The sequence below is a fragment of the Mus musculus genome, chromosome 18 (genome assembly GCF_000001635.26).
Source record: "Mus musculus strain C57BL/6J chromosome 18, GRCm38.p6 C57BL/6J".
Classification (NCBI taxonomy): Eukaryota; Metazoa; Chordata; class Mammalia; order Rodentia; family Muridae; genus Mus; species Mus musculus.
The window spans coordinates 4,242,501-4,263,713 of NC_000084.6; the positions used below are offsets into that span (position 1 = coordinate 4,242,501).

At 42.2% G+C, this 21,213-nt stretch overlaps 1 long non-coding RNA gene across 1 annotated transcript; it reads right to left on the reverse strand.

The window, feature by feature from the left end:
* Positions 1-1,620: 1,620 nt before the first annotated feature.
* On the reverse strand, positions 1,621-8,279 carry Gm41657. Its single transcript, XR_877152.1, has 3 exons — positions 8,267-8,279; positions 5,966-6,121; positions 1,621-2,133 (listed from the first exon to the last, which is right to left on the reverse strand). It is a non-coding gene; the product is annotated as a predicted gene, 41657 (long non-coding RNA).
* Between the last annotated feature and the right edge of the window lie 12,934 nt (positions 8,280-21,213).

Genomic DNA, 21,213 nt, shown 5'->3' on the forward strand with positions numbered 1-21,213 from the left:
AAAAGAAGGATGTTTGGAAAGCCATACTTCCTGATCCATGGAGGATGCTGGCATGAGGCGAATGAACACTCATGGCAAACCCAGGCACCCTGACAACACCCTGAACAACTGGGTGAGGGAAGGTCACTCCCACACACCCTGCCATCTTCCCTGAACCTTATTTAGGCCATGGGTGACTTTGCCCCACTGGTCTGCAGCAGCTTATCAGGAACCAAATCATTTAATTTCAGACGTGATTTTTTTGCATGGCCATTTTCCAGCTAAGAAAGGGTTTTCACCATTTTGATACCTTTGTAAAGCTGTCACATCAGCAAACCATGGACCTTTAGTTCTTTGTGCATGTCACAATGTGTCAGTGTATAGGTACTGATTGTGTAAGCCTGCCTCTGGCTCTTGGCTCTAATATCTACTACTTGAGAGCACTGATAAGCTTAATTAATTGTCTGAGGATGCCCTGTGACAATACTGCCTGCTTTGCAGAGTTGTAATGGTTAAGGGGGTAGTAAGGACTGATGTGTTTTCTAATGTGAGCATCCAAGTGCCCATGCAGTCGAGCCACTCCCACTTGGCATTACTGGGATATGAAACCCAAGGTGAAACCCTTAGGAAGTGGAGCACGTAGGAACTCTGGGTCCAAGAGCATGCCCTTGAAGGTGCTTATGAAACACTGGATTCCTCTTTTTTGTTGCTATGCATCCACAAGGCAAGTAGTTACAGCTTCGATGTGTGGCAGACCCAGAAGCAGTCTTGAGAGGATCAAGGAAATTATGGAGTTCGCCTTGAAGGGATCTGATGCCTTCTTCTGGCATCTGCTGTTACCTGCAGGCAGTAACATCACACATGCACTCACAGGGTGGGCACAAACACAAAGACAGAGAGACAGATCTTTTTAAAATAATCATACTGTAGCAATAGGAAACCACAAAACTGTGCAATTATGTAAAATCCCTACCCTCTCCTTTCATCTCCTGTTTTGCTTATCTTAAGATGCAACTTTACAATAGTATATTGACATAACAATAGATAAACTGTAGTTAGCATGTGCCTAAGTTTCTAAATTAGCATCAGCCTCAAGATTCATACACCAACATGACTATGAAGGAAACAATTCAAAAACTAAAATAGTAAAGCCACACAAGATGTTTCTTTCCTTTAATCCATACTTATAAATTTAGCATTTAATGAAATTAGGTTTTTAGGAATAAATGAGAGAGATCAGAAGAGCTTTGAATATTGCTTGATGGAATAATATACAACCATACAAAGTGATAACTATGAATACTACAGGTAAAAACTGAATGAACAGTATATGTAATTGATATACATATATGCACATATGTGTTTGTATTTATAAATTATTTCTATACTATCAAAAACAAAAATTTAAAACTATCAGGAGCAAAGCAAGTGTATCTTTACTACAACATTGCAACAGTGTAACTTGAAATCTCGGTTCATAGAATGAAATACTAAAGAGTACTGGGCAGTGGTGGTGCATACCTTTAGTTCCAGCACCAAGAGCCAGAGACAGGTGGATCTCTGAGTTCTAGGATAGCCTGGTCTACAGAATGAGTTCCAGGACAGCCAGGTCTACACAGAGAAACACTGTCTTGAAGAAAAAAATAGACAGAAAGAAAAATGAAAGGAAGGATGGATAATGGAATGAATGCATATTCATCAGGAGTAAGACTGATGTAGGGTCAAATGGGGTCTCGTGTCTGCCCCGCCACAGGGCTCGGCCAATCGAGAAGACAGGATGAGAAGAGTCAGCTGAGCTTAGCCCACACTGTCGCTGGGCGGGTGTTGGGCCATAAAGAAACCTTACTGCTCCAGGGGTGGGGAAGCACAGTCTGAGGTGAGACAGTCGGAGCTGGCTCAGGGGTTCCCAGGCCTGCAAGGATGCCGGGGTTGTCTGGTTCTCAGGCTCTCAGACCCCCAGGTACTTCTGGCAACTGTGGAAGAGCTGAGAAAGCTGGTCCCATGGGGAGAGTCCTTGGCTTGATGTCTGCAGGCTTGAGCTTGGCTTGGCTTGGGTTTGGTGGCGGCCACTGTGAGCACAGAGAGGCTTTCTATGGGAGATTAGACAGCAGATCTGTAGGTGAAAGCCTTCTCCATGGCTCCCCATGGTGGGTCCTGATGAAAAGAGGCAGTCCATGATTTTAAGGCATTTATTGTCATGGTGGAAAGTGGATGAGTAAAACCATACCTCACTTCTCATGGAGCACCTGAGATTAAATACCTTTTTCAAGGAGGAGTGTCTGGGAAGGAGAGCTTATTGGCTAAGTCCTCCACACCTTTAGGTACCTCATTAAAATGGAGATCTGTCTTGAGCCTACATGACCACAGGTCATGATCTCCTAACCTGTGGAGAGGCATGGGATGTTACCCTTATGTGACTGAAGGCCACAAATCTGGGGGGGGGGGGGGCTGCTGCTACTGACAGGAGCCTGGTGCCCTGGGAATCAGGCAAAATGCTTACCATCCCTTCAGGGTCACCAGGGTTTTAAGACTTAGTCCAAGGCTACCTTTCATGGTCCCACAGACTGTCTTTATGCACAAAGAACACAGTTATTCAGAAAATATATGCTAATAACAATAACAAAAGACTGGAACTAATGAGTACTTATCACAAGATTATAAAGTACAATGTCGATGTCAAAATATCAGTGGGTTTTCCAATGTTAGCAATGAACAAGTGGAATTTAAGATTTAAAACACAATGCTCTTAACTTCAGCACTAGAGAAAAGTGAATGCTCAGGTATAAATCCAATAAAAAACGTATAAGACCTTTATGCACATGCATCATGCCCACACAAACACATATGCACACCCACCCACACATACACCAGGGAAACCTATTTCCAAGGTTGTCCTTTGACCTCCACACTTGCATGCACTCATGAATACTTTTCTAAGCATCACAGAGTTAATGACTGGACAAGAATAGCATTTTATACTCATCTTATTTCCCTCATAAAAACTGATTGGGCATAAGGACAGAGGTCCTTGGAATTTACTTATCTCTGGCCATAACACATAACAGGCATCTAACTGCCTGCTTTTGCCCACCAGGGCTGTCTTTCTTCCTTTCTTCCTTTCTTGTTTTCCTTCCGACCACTTTCCCATCAATCACTATGCCCCTGCCATGTGACTTTGTGCTGTGCCTTAACCTGTAAAATGGATCTTGACCACTCCCAGGCACACCTGCCTTCACAGGAGCCCACAGCCCAACAGCACAGGATTCCCAGGAAGCCACACCGCTTGCTTCTGGATGTGCTGTGGATGTCGTGCTTTTCTTCAGCTGACAGAAGCCCAGCTCCTCTGAATCCACTTCTTCCATGAAGTCATCCCCAACTTTCCCCATTAAAAATACTTCCCTGTGCTTCTGTACTAGTTGCCAACTCTGTCTGTCCCTTTATTATAGCACTTACTTATTTTTATTTGGGTCACAGTTTGTAAGAAGGCATCATTGACTCTCATTATATATTAAGTTATTCAGATCAATGAATTTATTTTATTGATTGTTTATCTCTGAGAACCTCACACGAGAGCAAAAGTGCAGATGGTATCTAAAGATGCTTCCAGATGGACTTGCTTTTCTGTCCTTAAGACTTTCTAAGTGATTATTATACACAGGAACTCTTGTGTTTCATAAAAAGAGCCAGGAGGCATCTCTTCCCCCTGAGGTACCAGCCATATGACGGGTGTAGTATAGAATAGAGTTTATTTGGGACATGGGAAGGGGAGTTGAGAAGGGAATAGAGGCAGAGGAGAAGAAGAAGGAGAAGAAAAAGAAGGAGGAAGAGGAGGAGAGGGTGGAGGAGAAGAAGGAGAAGGAGAGAAGGGAGGGAGAGACCAACCAGGAACACGTGGAGAGAGAGGGAAGAGGGGGAAGGAGAGAGAGGGGTCAGGGAGAGAAGAGAGAAGAGGTAAAGAGTAAGGAGGGGTAAACAGCCTCTTTTATAGCAAGCCAGGCCTATCTGGCTGTTGCCAGGTAACTGCTAGGCAGAACCAAGAATTCTTGAAGGAATTCTGACATTCCTCAGTTTTGGCTTAATTAAAAAAGGAGAAACAAGAAACGTGATGGTGAAGCAGAAATAGGGTCATTGTGATCTTTACTGCTTCCTGCTGATTTGGGGGCAATGTGTCTCTGGGAAAACTAAAAAAATGTGGATGAGGATGCTAGTCCAGTCTTAGGAGACTTAGCTGTTTCCTTGCTGTCCAGAGTCTGTGAAAACAGGTAGGAAGGAGCAGGTCCAGTAGAAGCATCTGTGTCTGTGAGAGTAGACTGGGGCATCTGTGGGTTGCTTCTCTGAAGCTGTCCTGTATGTAGATTTTTAGTAAACACCTGGACTTGATAAAATACTCACACACACACACACACACACACACACACACACACACACGCACACACACATTAGAGGTAGAAAATAAAGTTAAGTATATTTGGGAGAAAACCTTTGTTTTAGGTGTACATTTGAAACCCTTAGGTCTTGATGGTTGAGGGGAGGAGAGTCTCAATTTCAGGATACAGGAGAGGAATCCCACCCTCTAGAATAGGCAACATGTGGGAACTTAGGCTATTGATTGGCAGATAAACTTATCTAGATGGACAGGTAGATCTGAGTGGGTTTCGTGGAGAATAGAAGTTTATAAAAGAAAGAAATTTGTTAACAGCATGAACAGTCTTTAAGATGAGCTTAGGAAAGACAAAAACCTTTCGTGGAGCAGGAGCAAGAAGGGCTTTTATCTTCTGTCTAGGAGACTGGATATATATATATATATATATATATATATATATATATATATATATATCATAATGAGTGTTGCAGTGAGTTGTTGCTACATACCTTTGGCCCTGGTGGACTGAATGCACACACACCCCCAGGAGCTACCCAGGAATGAAAAACACATTCACACTACCTTATTTTTAAAATGCCTTGGCTACCTCAAAGGCTGGGCACTCCTAAACCTTCCCCTTCTACCCCAGGCACAATTGAGGAAGTGACCAGTGGCCACTCACCCAAAATCTCACATGTCTGGTTGGCTTTGTCTCCTGCTGATACTGTGTCCCATCCTTCTTCCCCAAGTCACGACAATTCTGCTCCTCTCTGCATCCTACCCTTTCAATTGTAAGTGTCCTGCCCTGTGTCCAGCTATTGACCATTAACATCTTTATTGATCAATCAAAAAACAATGGGGACAAGGGCCTTCAGCTTCTGAACATAAAGATTCCCAATTGTGTCACAGCATTAGAGCCAATCTCCAACAAATGAGAAGCATTTGTAAGTTTACATTTAAAAGACAATTGAAGGAAACTCAAAACCATGATCTTGTGACTATGATAATTAATTGTATAGATTTAGCATGAGAAATACCTTAAGTCCATAGTTAAAAGACAATCAAAGGAAATACTGACAGTGTAGATTTAGCACTAGAAATACTTTAAGTCTATAGTTAGAAGACAATCAAAGGGAACTTAAAATTTTAACTTGTGACTATAAAAGTGAATCGTATGGTGAAATGTTTTATTAGGGTTAGGCTAATTTATAAGAACTCCATTAGTAAATGTTATGATTTTTGAACTTATGAAGTTTCAATATAATAGTGGCATTAACTAGGGGGAAGAAATCGGAGCTTAGATGAAGAACTAGCAGAAGGTTACATCTGTGAAAGGTTATACTTGAACTTGTATATCCTTTACTGTGAAGCCTGTGAGTGAGGCAAACCTGTCTGTCTTTTTGATAAGAGCTCTGGTAGTCTTAACTAGTTAACAAATTGACTAGTGAGATAATTCTACAGTGGTAGATTACCTTCGGCTAAGGAGCTAGAAACTGTTTACTTCCTAAACAGTTTCTAGGTCCCTGTGGTCTCCATCTGAGCTTGGGCAATCAGTCTGGCCATCAAGCCCAGAAGACGAGAAGGTTTTTTCTGTAGAGTAGAAACATGGGAGAAATGACTCACCTTGTCTTAGGCAATATGAGACATTTAAGTCTCTGGGTGTCCTCTCTTTGTCCACAGTCTAGGCTGAGCCCTGGCAGTGGGCAAGGCAATGGAGCAGTGTTTCTCAGCAGTTATCATGCCATAATCCAGGCAGTCTTGTTACTGTGCTCTTTTCTTCTTGGAGATTGTATGTGGGCCAGTGTTAGGCTTTGGGAGTCTTTGCATGTCATAATAAGCTTAAACATCTAATGCTACATTTTGCAGATTTCTGACAAGATTGAGAGCCAGTATCTATAAAGCTTGTCTGAGTTAGACAATCTGTGTTTGTTTTTAATTATCTGTTATATCTAGCAAAAAGAGTACATTGCAAATTAATAACAGTAGCAAAAACAAGACAAAACATATTTTAAGGTAGTGCTCTTTAACCTTTATACTGTTATAAATCTTTAAATTATTATTTAAACAAAGCAGAATAGAAATTGAGACCTTAAATCAGGCTGTTCTAAGGTGAGGCAGTGAGGTGGGAACTGACCATAGCAAAGATGGCAGATAGTCCGGAAACTACCTTTAATCAAGATATCACTGAAGCTACAGGAAGCCATGTGACTGCCCTTAGCTAAGAAGGTGCTGAAGTGATAGCATATGAAAACCTTTCTGACCATAACAAAGATGGCGGATAATCGTAAGACTGCCTTTAAAAAACATGGCACTGAAGCTACAAGCTGGCCATATGACCCACCCTTATCTAAGATGGTGCTGAAACAACAGCTTCACCTGTAGAAAAGTCATGTTTGTAATAGCTTCGAACAGCAAAAATGGCTATGTATAATCAGATAAAAACATATAAAGAAACAAACATAAAGAGACAAACAAACGGACACATTTTGTCTGGTGTCTCCCTGTCACCTCAGGCAGCCTTTGTCTCTGTGCTCTGAACAGTAGGTCTTGCTGCACTATGGTGTGTGTAGGGATCCCTTCTCTTGTCACACCTGGCTTAGAGTGTAAGACTCCGGGAGCCTTAGCTTACTGGGGACCCTCTGAGTGAACTGCGTGGAACCGGGATCAATGCAAAGAGCAAGAGAAATTAATTGTTCCAGTGCCCTGGGGTCGTCCCAGACCCAAAGGAGAGGCGGTGGCCCCCAGCACCCATTCGGAGAGTGTTTATATAGTTTCCAGGGGCAGACTAGAGCATCAGCAACTAGGCACAATATGATTGGCAGAAGAGTGCACCCTTTAAACTGATTGGTCTTTAGGGAATGAGGTGACAAGGACTTCCCTTGTTTGAAGGTGAGACAGTCTGTCCTGCTGAATGTGTCCCCACCTACAGGTTGGTTATGCCCTGTGGTCAGAGAAATGTTAATTAGCCTCTCCCTTCAGGAGGGGCTAGTGTTTCAGACCTTCCCAAAGTTCCTAAGCTGACCTTTTCATTAGCTGGTGTGGACCAGAATGGAAAGAAACCAGGAAGCTGACGATGTGTGTCATCAGGCAGGAGCAGAGGCTCAGAATAGCACAGTATGGCAAGTAGGGCGGGAAGAGAAAGCCAGCGCCTGAAAGGGTGAGAGGTGGCACCTGTAGCTAAGATCTGCCCCCCTCTCTAGCCACATCAGCAGCAAAACAAGTTAAGTCCAAAAAAAAAAAAAAAAAAAAAAAAAAGATATGGTAAGTGCAGCTAAGAGTCAGAGGGGTGGGGAGCCAAGAGCTGATGGCAAAGGATTAAAGCTGTGAGAGAGAAGGGGGAGGGCCAGAAAGCAGAGAGTGGGTTGATTGGAGCGAAGCCAGCACATAGAAGTCTTTCCATTTTTGGATCTCTGTTGAGAGTTGTAAAAGTTTTCTTTTTAAAGCGCTGTTAAGTGGCTATTTAGAATTATTGTTTAGTGGGTATTGGGGCCAAATTTAGCCTGTGAGTTTCGAAGACTTTAAGACCAGGAGGTGTCTCAGTATGGAGCCTGGGAGTATTGGGTGAGGATAGGAGTTATTAATCTTATCACTTGCAGCATCCTGAGGATAAATTAATAACTAGAACAAAGGAGTATTAATCTTACCATGGCGTCCCGCGGGTAAATTAATAACTAGAATGAAACAAACTGTCAGGCTAGCTTTACCAGGTCATTACATGGAAACTAGCACCCGAGCTGTGGGGCTCAGAGCCTGAGGGAGAATGGTTTACACAGGCTTAGAATTTTTTCAGCAGTCCACAGAGAGAAGGCAAGAAAGAAAATCATCTCAAGGAAAGGGAGGAGGGGGAGGAGAGAGGGAGGAGAGGGAAAGGGCTAACCCAAGGGTAAAGGTCCTAAAACGAGACTGTGAATATGGGAAGCTTACCAATCCACCAGTGTTTGGATGGAGAGTTCTAGTGATCCAATGACTGGAAAGTCCATGTGATTGGTGGGGAAATATGAACTCATGTAACCTGAAAGTTTGTAAAACCCTATCATGGCACCAAATGTTGTGTTTTGTAAAAAGAGCCAAGGATATGTTTTAGAGAGCCAAGAATGGTAAGGTGGGAGGGGTGACTTGGCGGGACCATGCTGAGCATTCTTTCCCCCTGAGTTAACGGCCATACTGCAGGTTTAGTATAGAATTGAGTTTATTTGGGGCATGGGAAGGGGAGTTGAGAAGGGAGTAGAGGCAGAGAAGTACTGGCAGGGGGTGGGGGTTGGGGGAAGGAAAAGAGGCTGGCCAGGAACATGTGGCGGGGGAGGGGAAAGGGAGGGAGAGGGGTCAGAGGGTCAGGGAGAGGAGAGGAGAGGAGAGGAGGGGAGGGGAGGGGAGGGGAGAGGGAGAGGGAGAGGGAGAGGGGGAGAGAGGGAGAGAGGGAGAGTGGGAGAGAGGGAGAGGGAGAGAGAGAGAGAGAGAGAGAGAGAGAGAGAGAGAGAGAGAAAGAGAGAGAGAGAGAAGGAGGAGCCAAGCAGCTCCTTTTATAGGAAGCCAAGCCTACCTGGCTATTGCCAGGTAACTAACTGCTGGGCAGACCCTAGAAGGAATGCTAACAGGCACTGCCTGAATCTTTATTCCTAGTAAAGGCCGCATGACTTGTCGAGTTTACTCCTGTGTTTATTTTCATAAGAATTTGATAATCAAAATTCCAAAAGTAAATTCCAGCTTCCAAAATAACCAGGTATGAGATGGGAAGAATAATTTTCTTTAGCTTGGTCAATTATTGATGTGGAAATAATTGGAGATGGAAACAAGTAAATATTAATGACTATAATGCAGGGGAGGGGTCTCTGAGAGTACCACAGCCAGCAGAGTAATTATCCAAGGGAGGCAAGTTGCTCAGTGCAAAGACTCTGCCTTTCACATTCAACGAAGAGTCAAGGTGACATAGAAGAATACATGACCAATGATTTCTCACAGGAAGTATAGTATTTTGACCAGGTCTGTACTTACATGGCATCATCCACTGGCTTTCAGTGGCTAAGGCTTCTCATTTAGTAGTGGGATAAGTATACACACTATATGAACATATTTACAGGTATACAACACACACATAAATAAGGTTTCATCTGGGCCGTGGATGAGTAAGAATTCAATATACAATTTCTATATGCTTATTTGTTTTTGATATACCCTACAATAAAATTTTAGAGTAAGTAATAAATAGCATGAAGATGAGGCTTAGTCAGAGCTTTTCCTTGAAAAAACAACAGGAAAGGAAGCATGTCTCTCTTGTGAAACTGATGGGTAGTGCAGCCCTTAGAATGAGCAAGCCAAAGGCAAGATCAGACTGTCCTTGCCACACATCCAGTTTCACAGTGAACTGTAAGATGCCTCAGAGAACATGCCTGATTCCCCCCACAGACTTTCTGTCATGCTTTGAGAGTAAAACCCTTTCTTTGGAACAACATCTGACATCATCCTGCAGTGTTTTCTCTTTCTGCTTAAAGTTGGTCCAACTCTGCCAGTGATCTGGCAGATGCTTCAAGCTGTCCTCCAGGTTTACTTTCACCATGTCCACAAAAACCACTGTTTTTGCAATACTTGAATTTCACACTTGTGGTAACGGGGACTCTGCACCAGCAGACAGGATGAAGAGAGCCACTAACAAAACAATGGGTGGGACCAATGCCGCTTCTTTCTTTTTTAGGTACAGAAAAGACCTACATAATTTGTGACACAAAATCTAAGATTGAAGTGAAATGGACAAAGCATGACTTAGCAGTAACTGATCTTATGAGTGCAGAGTCCACTGGTGAAATTTTTGGTTAGAGTGGGCTTCTGTAGTCAAAGTGGCAGCTAAAGGGACTATGATAACAGACACTCAGCAAGGACTCCCCTGTGCAAAGAGCAGGAATCCATGTTCCTCAAAAGTATCAGCAAATTATATGTATATAAAACTTTTACTTTCCCTGAGCACTGTTGCTGTGTCTGTGTGAGAGATTTTCCTGGAGTTACAGGTAGTTATAAGCTGCTCTGTAGAAGCTGGGAATTGAACACAGGTCCTCTGAAAGAGTTCAATGCTCTCAACTGCTGAACCATCTTTCCAATCCCTGTGCTTTTAACTGTTGAGCCATCTCTCTAACCCCCCAAAAATGGTTTTTAAAAGATGTTTGAAGACTCCCAGAAACTCAGAGTATATCACACATAAGAAGTCCATCCTGGGCTCCAACATCCTGAGCATTTCTCACCTCCTGCTCCTCCTCTCTCAATCCTGTTTTCTTGCCACCAGCAAGGCATCTTTCCCCTCTCCAAGTGGACCTCCAAGTCCTCTTACTTCTCCTGCACAAAGGAATTTACCTTGGCCCCAGCTCCCCTTCTGATGCTGCATGCTCTCTGTGTAGGTTCATAATGGTAGAAGATCTACAGCCACCCCTGCTGGACAGCTGATCATTCTCAGTGACCTCCCTTTCCCCCAGGGTAAACATGCTGCCTCCAGGTGTGAAGATGTCAGCTCTTGGGAAACTCCTGTCCGCACTGTTCCCCCTCTTATATAAGGCTCCAAGAAAAGAGAGACAAAAAGCTATTTTAAAGCATGTGATTTCAGAGCAACAAAACAAAATTATTGGTTTTCATGTTGCTAATCTGTGCTGTGTAAAGTATGGGCATCTACTAAACAAAACAAGATTTCCTTAGATTGTATTAAGTATGAAATTGAAACATACATTGCCTTGCCAATGAAACAGACTTGCTGCAAAAATATTTTGCAGAGAAAGGTCCCTGCTCCAAATTGAAAAGTAAGGAATAATGAAAGTCTGTTTTTGTTTTTTTGTTTTTTGTTTTTTGTTTTTTGTTTTTTGGTTTTTTTTAAATTTCTTTTGTCTTACTCTTCTTTCTGCTAACTGCTTGCATGCTCCATTCTCTGATTGGGAGAAGAGACAGTGTCGAACAAAGAGTCTGGTAAGGGCCTCTCACCATTTGCACACTGCCAATGTAACCAGAGGGGCTCTAACTCAGCAAGGAGTTCCTACATTTTATTTAATTAAGGCAGCCTTTCCAAAACAAAACAAAACACCTTTCTGACTAATTAATGTCTTCATGAAGAATTGCCTCCCTTAGAAGACTCAGAGAATAGTAACACATGATGAAGGATATCTCACTCTCAAAACAGACTTACTGCCCCCACTCACCCACCGCTGGGATCAGAGGTCTTCATCTCCACAATATTTAGAGCATCCACAAAATTGTCTACCCCTTGCTGTAAGCCAACAAATTCACAACAAATTATGTCAGTTTAGTTATACCCAGGAGACTCCAAACACTGGTAAGGGGGAAATAGATCCAAGCCAAGCATCCCAGCTAGACAGATTCATCTATGCTTTCTCCACCACACCAAGCAAACAATTGCTACAGTTTTGCAGCCCAGCTGTATCCTCTACCACTGATGGTTGCCTGCTCTTCTTCATGTGGGCTGATTATGCCCTGCCATCAATCTCTCCCCAAAGCCAGAGCCCTGGAAGGCACTCCTGGCTCCTCCCTTACTTCCTACACCAATTAGTTGTAAGCCTGTATATTTCATCCCTTTTCTTACTTTTCACATGAAAAGAACATCAAGGCAAATATTTATTCCTTGTAGTGCCCAGAAAGTAAGATTAATAATGGTTATGTTGTGCATGAGTTCATCTCTAGCTATGAGTCTGCATCTTAGAAATTTAAATATTAGTAAAAGTTACAGGAGGGAATGATGGCCAACACCAGTAGTTCCAGTGCTTGGGAGGCCATGGCAAGAGGATCGCTAAGAGGCCAGATGGGGCAGTGAGACTGAGGAGAACTAACCCAGTGGATAGGTGGTGGCTGCGGTAGTGACATAGACAAACAGAACAGGCCCAGGCTTCTTCCCAACTCATTGGACAGGAGACAGTTCAAGGACTCCTGCCTCTGACGCTGCTCTCATACTGCTAGGGAAGAGCTCATGCCTCAAGTTTCCCTAATAGTGCATCCACCTGAATGGGGTCCTAATGTGACTCACCCCCAAAATCAAATTACACATTGCTGACACCAAAATGTTTCTTCACTTATTTTCTTCTCAGCTCTCTATATCCTAATTAAGTTCCTTTTTCTCTTTGAGACAGACAGAGTCACCAGCCTACCAAGATGTCTCCTTGCCTCTTTCAGTCAAGCACATGCATCTCCACCACAGCAATCCTCCACTATGCAGCTGCCCACTATGCAGCCCCCACTATGCAGCCCCCCACTGTGCAGCCCCCCACTGTGCAGCCCCCACTATGCAGCCCCCCACTGTGCAGCCCCCCACTGTGCAGCCCCCCACTGTGCAGCCCCCCACTGTGCAGCCCTCCACTATGCAGCCCTCCACTATGCAACCCTCCACTATGCAGCCCCCCACTATGCAGCCCCCCACTGTGCAGCTCCCCCACTATGCAGCCCCCCCACTATGCAGCCCCCACTATGCAGCCCTCCACTATGCAACCCTCCACTATGCAGCCCCCCACTTTGCAGCCCCCCACTGTGCAGCTCCCCCACTATACAGCCCCCCACTATGCAGCTCCCCCACTATGCAGCCCCCCACTATGCAGCCCCCCACTATGCAGCTCCCCACTATGCAGCCCCCACTATGCAGCCCCCCATTGTGCAGCACCCCACTATGCAGCCCTCCACTATACAGCCCTCCACTATGCAACCCTCCACTATGCAGCCCCCCCACTGTACAGCCCCCCCCCACTGTGCAGCCCCCCACTATGCAGTCCTCCACTATGCAGGCCCCCACTAGGCAACCCCCCACCACGGCAGTCCTCCCCTATGGCAGTGCTTCACCATGGCATTCCTCCTTTGCTTAGAATCTCCCAGAGGCGCACTGTGCATGAGAAGGTCTCCTGCATGGAACTCCCCTGCATGGGACTCCCCTGCATGGAACTCCCCTGCATGGAACTCCAGGGTTCTGACCTGGCACTGGCCAGGCACTCTCCCTTTGTCCTCTGCTCCAGTATGCTCTGGCTTCTCCCCATTCTTCCTGTATACACCTGCCTCAACTCACCATGCCCTGACTCCTGCATCCCATTCACACTCCACACACTTCTCACAGCTAGTTCTGACTTTGTAACACACACTTAATCCAAGCATGTCCTTCTTCACAAATGCATGGGCATCTCACTCTGACAATGTCCTGTGTATGTATATGTACATATGCACATAATATTTAGTGTATTGAATAAATATTGTTTACATTTTTATATCGATCTTTTGAAGACAGATTGTGTATCTTCACAGACCAGCACAGAGCTGAGGATAGAGAAACTCTCAGCAACAACAATCATAAATGACAAAGGACCACACACCATGGAAGCCTTTCTCAATGTTACACTTTTGAGGTGTTTGAAGTATAGCTCAGAGGCACACCACATGCTTGGAATTCAATCTTTATAACCAAAATAAAATCACATAAAAGATACAGGGGTAGTGGTGTGTGGAGCAGATCCTGAGTGAAGACAAACTTTAGTGATGTCAGTGATAACCAGTGAACAGGGGACTTGCTGAGCAGGCACCTGCCAGGGAATTCTGACACTCTTTTCCCATTATCAATCCCTATTATATGAAGTTAGACTTGGCTGGAGATTTCTATAAGCCATTTCTGTCATTTCAGGAAATTATTATAACAGAGACTATATATGAAACTCAGGAGAAAACTATAGAAGATATTAAGAAATCTGAAGATGGCTCTTCTTTCCCAACTAAGAGATCCCTTTAAGAAATCAAAAAGCAGAAGTAGTGGGGCTACATCTGAAAAGCTGCTCGGGTGTCCATAGGACAGAGGAAGTGTCAGCATTCTGGGTCTTCCTCAAGCAGAGAGGATACATGCAGAGACAAAATAGCCCCAAAGTGGGATTTTCTGTAAAAGAAAAGAAGAGGAAGAGAGGACACATGAAAAGAAATGCCGGAAATACAAAACAAAAACACAAAAGAAACTAACCCCCCCCCAAAAAAAAAGACAAACAATTATTTAGTTGTAAAGATTTAGGTCATAGTATGTTAAAACAGTGAGTGTAGTGTTTTGAGTTCTCGGAGGGTGGGGCTCTGTTCTCATCCTCCCAAGGACTTACTCTGCATTGGTGTGGACTAGGGTTAGCACAATAAGTCGTTCCAATAGTTGCATCAGTCATATGTTGCAGTGAAAGTCCTTTAGTTGCTTTGTTTTCATCACTTAATGAGACATCAGAATATTTTGGTGCCCTCTCCTAGGATATCTGTATTACATCAACCAGTTCACATACTCATATGAATGATTGATTGAATAAATAAATGACTATAAGAAGCTGAGCACCAAGCAGAATCTAAATAATCTGTGCAACGATCCTCTTCCCAAGGAGGAGAAGCATCGCTTTCTTGTTCTCACCACATAGCTGCACACACTGACCTCTTTAAGTAAACACTGAGCAAAAGGGAAACGGTGAGATTCAGCTCCTAGCACAGAAAGTTGGCAGACTCCTTCAGCGAGATGGTCAACCAATGTTAGCAGTAATAATCTAGATTGATAGGGTAAGATCTGGACATGGTGTGACATGAGTGGGGATTTTTGTGTGCTCTCCCTCCTTCAAACACATAGCTCTAGACTAACCAGAATAAATAAAGCATCAGAAGGATCCCAACTGAGAAACATTGTACAAAATGCCTGACCAGTATGCCTCAAAATTGCCACCAAAAATAATGCAAGCCTGTGACTGTCACAGCATAGAGGAGCCTAAGCAGACATGGGATGGAAGGGATCCTAGAACACAAAATAAGCATGAGGTGCAAGCTTAGTATCCATCCAGTAACCATAAAACTATCCTTTCTATCTGTTTCGCTTTCTCCAGAATAAAAATTGGGGATGTGATAACTTACAGAGGATCATATTTAGCTGTGTAGCTTCCTTGTAGCTAGGTAGTACAAGGAAACTTTTCTTGCTGTTTTAATAATACAGATGCTAGTGATGGCCGTTGGAGCTACAGACTGGAGTCCTAGGCACTGTTTTAGGTTGCATGTATTACGTATTTCATGCATACTTCTGATAGCACTAATGCAAGTCATTTCCCACAATCTGAATTTCTCTTACTCCATCTGCATCTTCACACTCTAACATATCTGCCCGTCTCACGTGTTTCCTGGGATCAGGTTTTTAGAGGTGTTAATGAGATTCACTTTCATGTTTTGAACATGCTACAAAGTTCATACATCTTTCCACACAGTGGAGCACACTGGGCGCCTCTAGTTTGTGAAGATAACTGATGTTGACCATATTGTTTCAATCCACTGACTCAGAAAGAGTTGGCAGGAGATGCTATTCAGATCACGTCCTCCCTCCTAGATTTCTATGAAAGGTTATTTCCCTTTGCCAGTGAATTGGTTAGTCAGAGGCATAAAATAAACATGTCCCTTTGCTTACCAAATTTCAGAGGATTTAGCTCCCTAACATCTCCCAGCAGTGGTTAATGAACTTTGCTCCTCAGCAGGTGATAGGTCAAACATTTCTACATACTGTCCCTGTTCATCATACTTGCAGGCAAACTGTCCCAGCTGTTGCCCAGGCAAGGAGTCTTTGTGGCATGACATCTCAGTCTGTGTCTCTTCCCTTTTTCAGCCTGGGTGGAGAAGCTGCAGATGCCTTATCCCCAGCACCCGCACAGGCGTCACCTCTGCTCGTACTTTCCGTGGTGCCAAAGTCTTTTGTGATTATACACTTGTGTATTTGTCACCTAAATGCCATATTTAATCCTTTAATTTCCCCAGGAGGAGACCTATGATGTTCTTGCCATTCTGAACTCAATGAGTATATTTTGACAAATGGCATTATTCATTAATGAATATATTTAAATGTGCATTTATTTGACAGCATATAAGCAGAATGAATAAAATATGGCATGAGTAAAAAATAATTTAGAAGATTAATGACCATAAATTAAGATGATAAGTCTTCTATTATTCAAATCTAACACACTAGGCTGCATAATAATTATATTCTATCTGCATTTCTTTGCAATATATTTTTAACTTGGTGTTTACTTTTATTTTTTATTAGATATTTTCTTTATTTACATTTCAAATGTTATCCCCTTTCCTGTTTCCCCCTCCAAAAACCACCATATCCTACCCCCTTCCCCTGGTCACCAACTCCTGCTTCCTGGCACAGGCATTCCCCTACACTGAGGCTTAGAGCCTTCACAGAACCAAAGGCCTCTCCTCCCATTGATGACTGAATAGACCATCCTCTGCTACATATGCAGCTGGAGCTATGAGTCCCATCATTTGTATTCTTTGGTTGATGGTGTAGTCCCAGGGAGCTCTGGGGGTTCATATAGTTGTTCCTCCTATGAGGCTGCAAACCCATTCAGCTTCTTGGGTACTTTCTCTTACTCTTTTATTGAGGATCCTGTGCTCAGTCCAATGAATGGCTGTGAACATCCACTTCTGTATTTGTCAGATACTGCTAGAGCCTGTCAGAAGACAGCTATATCAGGCTCCTGTCAGCAAGCACTTGTTAGCATCCGCAATAGTGTCTGGGTTTGGTGATTGTATATGAGATGGATCCCCAGGTGGGGCAGTTTCTGGATAGTCATGCATCCAGTCTCTGCTCCAAACTTTGTCTCTGTAAACCCTTCCATGGGTATTTTGTTCTCCCTTCTAAGAAGAATTGAAGTATCTACACTTTGGTCTTCCTGCTTCTTGAGTTTTATGTGGTGTGGGATTTGTATCTTGGGTATTCCTATCTTCTGGGCTAATATCTACTTATCACTGAGTGCATATCATGTGTGTTCTTTTATGATTGGGTTACCTCACTCAGGATGATATTTTCTAGTTCCATCCATTTGCATAAGAATTTCATGAATTCATTGTTTTTAATAGCAGAGTAGTACTCCATTGTGTAAATGTACCACATTTTCTGTATCCATTCTTCTGTTGAGGGACATCTGGGTTCTTGCCAGCTTCTGGCTATTATAAATAAGGCTGTTATGAACATAGTGGAGCATGTGTCCTTATTACATGTTGGAGCATCTTTCGGGTATATGCCTAGGAGTGGTATAGATGGGTCCTCACATAGTCCTATGTCCAATTTTCTGAGGAACCACCAAACTGATTCTCAGAATGACTGTACCAGCTTAGAATCCCACCAGCAATGGAGGAGTGTCCCTCTCTCCACATCCTCGCCAGCATCTGCTGTCACCTGAATTTTTGATCTTAGCCATTCTGACTGGTGTGAGGTGGAATCTCAGGGTTGTTTTCATTTGCATTTCCCTGATGACTAAGGATGTTGAACATTTTTTTAGGTGCTTCTCAGCCATTCAGTATTCCTCAGTTGAGAATTCTTTGTGTAGCTCTGTACACCATATTTTAATAGGGCAATTTTTTCCTCTGGAGTCTAACTTCTTGAGCTCTTTGTATATATTGGATATTAGCCCTCTATCTGATATAGGGTTGGTAAAGATTTTTTCCCAATCTGTTGGTTGCCTTTTTCTCTTATTGATAGTGTCCTTTGTCTTATAGAAGCTTAGCAATTTTATGAGGTCCCATTTGTCAATTCGTGATGTTACAACACAAGTCATTGGTGTTCTGTTCAGGAATTTTCCCCCTGTGTCCATGTGCTCAAGACTCTTCCCCACTTTCTCTTCTCTTAATTTCAGTGTATCTGGTTTTATGTGGAGGTCCTTGATCCTCTTGGACTTAAGATTTGTACAAGGAGATAAGAATGGACTCATTTGCATTAGTCTATGTGCTGACCGCCAGTTGAAACAGCACCATTTGTTGAAAATGCTGTCTTTTTTTCCACTGGATGGTTTTAGCTCCTTTGACAAAGATCAAGTGACCATAGGTATGTGGGTTCACTTCTGGGTCTTCAATTCTATACCACTGATTTACCTACCTAGCATTGTACGAATACCATGCAGTTTTTCTCACAGTTACTTTTGTAGTACAGCTTGAGTCAGGCATGGTGGTTCTTTTATTGTTGAGAATAGTTTTCACTATCCTAGGTTTTTTGGTTAGTCCAGATGAATTTGCATATTGTTCTTTCTAACTCTATGAAAAATTGAGCTGGAATTTTGATGGGGAGTGCACTGAATCCGTAGATTGCTTTCAGTAAGATAGCCAATTTTACTATATTAATCCTGCCAATCCATGAGCACGGGACATCTTTCCATCTTCTGAGATCTTCGATTTCTTTCTTCAGAGACTTGAAGTTCTTATCATACAAATCTTACACTTCCTTAGTTAGAGTCATACCAAGGTATTTTATATTATTTGTGACTATTGTGAAGATTATTGTTTCCCTACTTTCTTTCTCAGCCTGTTTATCCTTTGTGTAGAGGAAGGCCACTGATTTGTTTGAATTGATTTTATATCCAGCTACTTTGCTAAAGTTGTTTATCCGATTTAGGAGTTCTCTGGTGGAATTTTTAGGGTCACTTATATATACTATCATATCATCTGCAAATAGTGATATTTTGACTTCTACCTTTCCAATTTGTATCCCTTTGATCTCCTTTTGTTGTCTGGTTACTCTGGCTAGGATTTCAAGTCCTATATTGAATAGGTAGGGAGAGAGTGGGCAGTCTTGTCTAGTCCCTGATTTTAGTGGGATGCTCCAACTTTCTCTCCATTTAGTTTGATGTTGGCTACTGGTTTGCTCTATATTGCTTTTATTATGTTTACGTATGGGCCTTCAATTCCTGATCTTTCCAAGACTTTTATCATGAAGGATTTTGGATTTTGTCAAATGCTTTCTCAGCATCTAATAAGGTTATCATATGGTTTTTTCCTTTGAGTTTGTTTATATAGTGGATTATGTTTATGGATTTTCATATATTGAACCATCCCTGCATCACTGGGATCAAACGTACTTGATCATGATGGATGATCATTTTGATGTGTTCTTGGATTTGGTTTGTGAGAATTTTATTGAGTATTTTTGCATCTATATTCATAAGGGAAGTTGTTTTGAAGTTCTCTTTCTTTGTTGGGACTTTGTGTGGTTTTGATATAAGAGTAATTGTGGCATCATAGAATGAACTGTTTCTACCTTCTGTTTCTATTTTGTGGAATAGTTTGAGGAGTACTGGTATTAGGATTTCTTTGAAGGTCTGATAGAACTCTACACTAAACCCATCAGGTCCTAGGCTTTTTTTTGGTTGGTAGACTTTTAATGACTGTTTCTATTTCTTTAGGGGATATGGGAATGTTTAGATGGTACATCTGGTCCTGATTTAATGTTGCTACCTGGTATCTGTCTAGGAAGTTGTCCGTTTCATCTAGGTTTTCCAGTTTTGTTGAGAATAGGCTTTTGTAGTATGACCTGATGATTTTTTTTGGATTTCTACAGTTTCTATTGTTATGTTTCCCTTTTCAATTCTGATTTTGTTAATTTGGTTACTCTCTCTGTACTCTCTAGTTACTCTGACTAAGGGTTTATCTATTTTCTTGATTTTCTCAAAGAACCAGCTCCTGGCTTGGGTGACTCTTTGTATGGTTCTTTTTGTTTCCACTTGGTTGATTTCAGCCCGGAGTTTTATTATTTCCTGCCATCTACTCTTCTTGGGTGAATTTGCTTCCTTTTGTTCTAGGGCTTTCAGGTGTGCTGTCAAGCTGCTAGTGTGTGCTCTCTCTAGTTTCTTTTTGGAGGCACTCAGAGCTATTACTTTTCTGCTTAGAAATGCTTTCATTGTGTCCCATAAGTTTGGGTATGTTGTGGCTTCATTTTCATTAAACTCTAAAAATTCTTTAATTTCTTTCTTTATTTCTTCCTTGACCAAGTTATTGTTGAGTAGTGTGTTGTTCAGCTTCCATGCATATGTGAGCTTTCTATTATTTATGTTGTCATTGAAGACCAGCCTTAATCCGTAGTGATTTGATAGGATGCACGGGATTGTTTCAATTTTCTTGTATCTGTTGAGTCCTGTTTTGTGATCACTATGTGGCCAATTTTGGAGAAAGTACCATGAGGTGCTGAAAGAAGTTATATCCTTTTGTTTTAGAATAAAATGTTCTATAGAAATTTGTTAAATCCATTTGTTTCATAACTTCTGTTAGTTTCACTGTGTCTCTGTTTTGTTTCTGTTTCCATGATCTGTCCTTTGCTGAGAGTAGGTTGTTGAAGTCTCCCACTATTTTTGTGTGCAGTGCAATGTATGCTTTGATCTTTAGTAAAGTTTATAGATGTAGGTGTCCTTGCATTTTGAGCATAGATGCTCAAAATTGAGAGTTCTTCTTGGTAGATTTTTCCTTTGATGAATATGAATTGTCTTTCCTTATCTGTTTTGATAACTTTAGGTTGAAAGTCGATTTTATTCAATATTAGAATGGCTACTCCAGCTTGTTTCTTGGGACAATTTGCTTGGAAAATGGTTTTCTATATTTTTACTCTGAGGTAGTGTCTGTCTTTGTCACTGAGGTGGGTTTTCTGTATGCAGCAAAATATTGGGTCCTGTTTACATATCCAGTCTGTTTGTCTTTTTATTGGGAAATCGAGTCCATTGATATAAAGGAAAAGTAATTGTTGTTTTCTGTTATTTTTGTTGTTAGAGTTGGAATTTTGTTCATGTGGCTATCTTTTTTTAGGTTTGTTGAAAGATTACTTTCTTGCTTTTTCTAGGACATAGTTTCCCTCCTCGTGTTGGAGTTTTCCCTTTATTATCCTTTGAAGGACTGGATTTGTGGAAAGATATTTTGTAAATTTGGTTTTGTCATGAAATACCTTGGTTTCTCCATCTCTAGTAATTGAGAGTTTTGTTGGGTATAGTAGCTTGGGCTAGCATTTGTGTTCTCTTAGGGTCCCACCTTAGAGAGTCACCAGAGAGAAAAATCCTTTGTAATATTTTCAATATAGACCTTACATCTGAAAATAGTCTTCA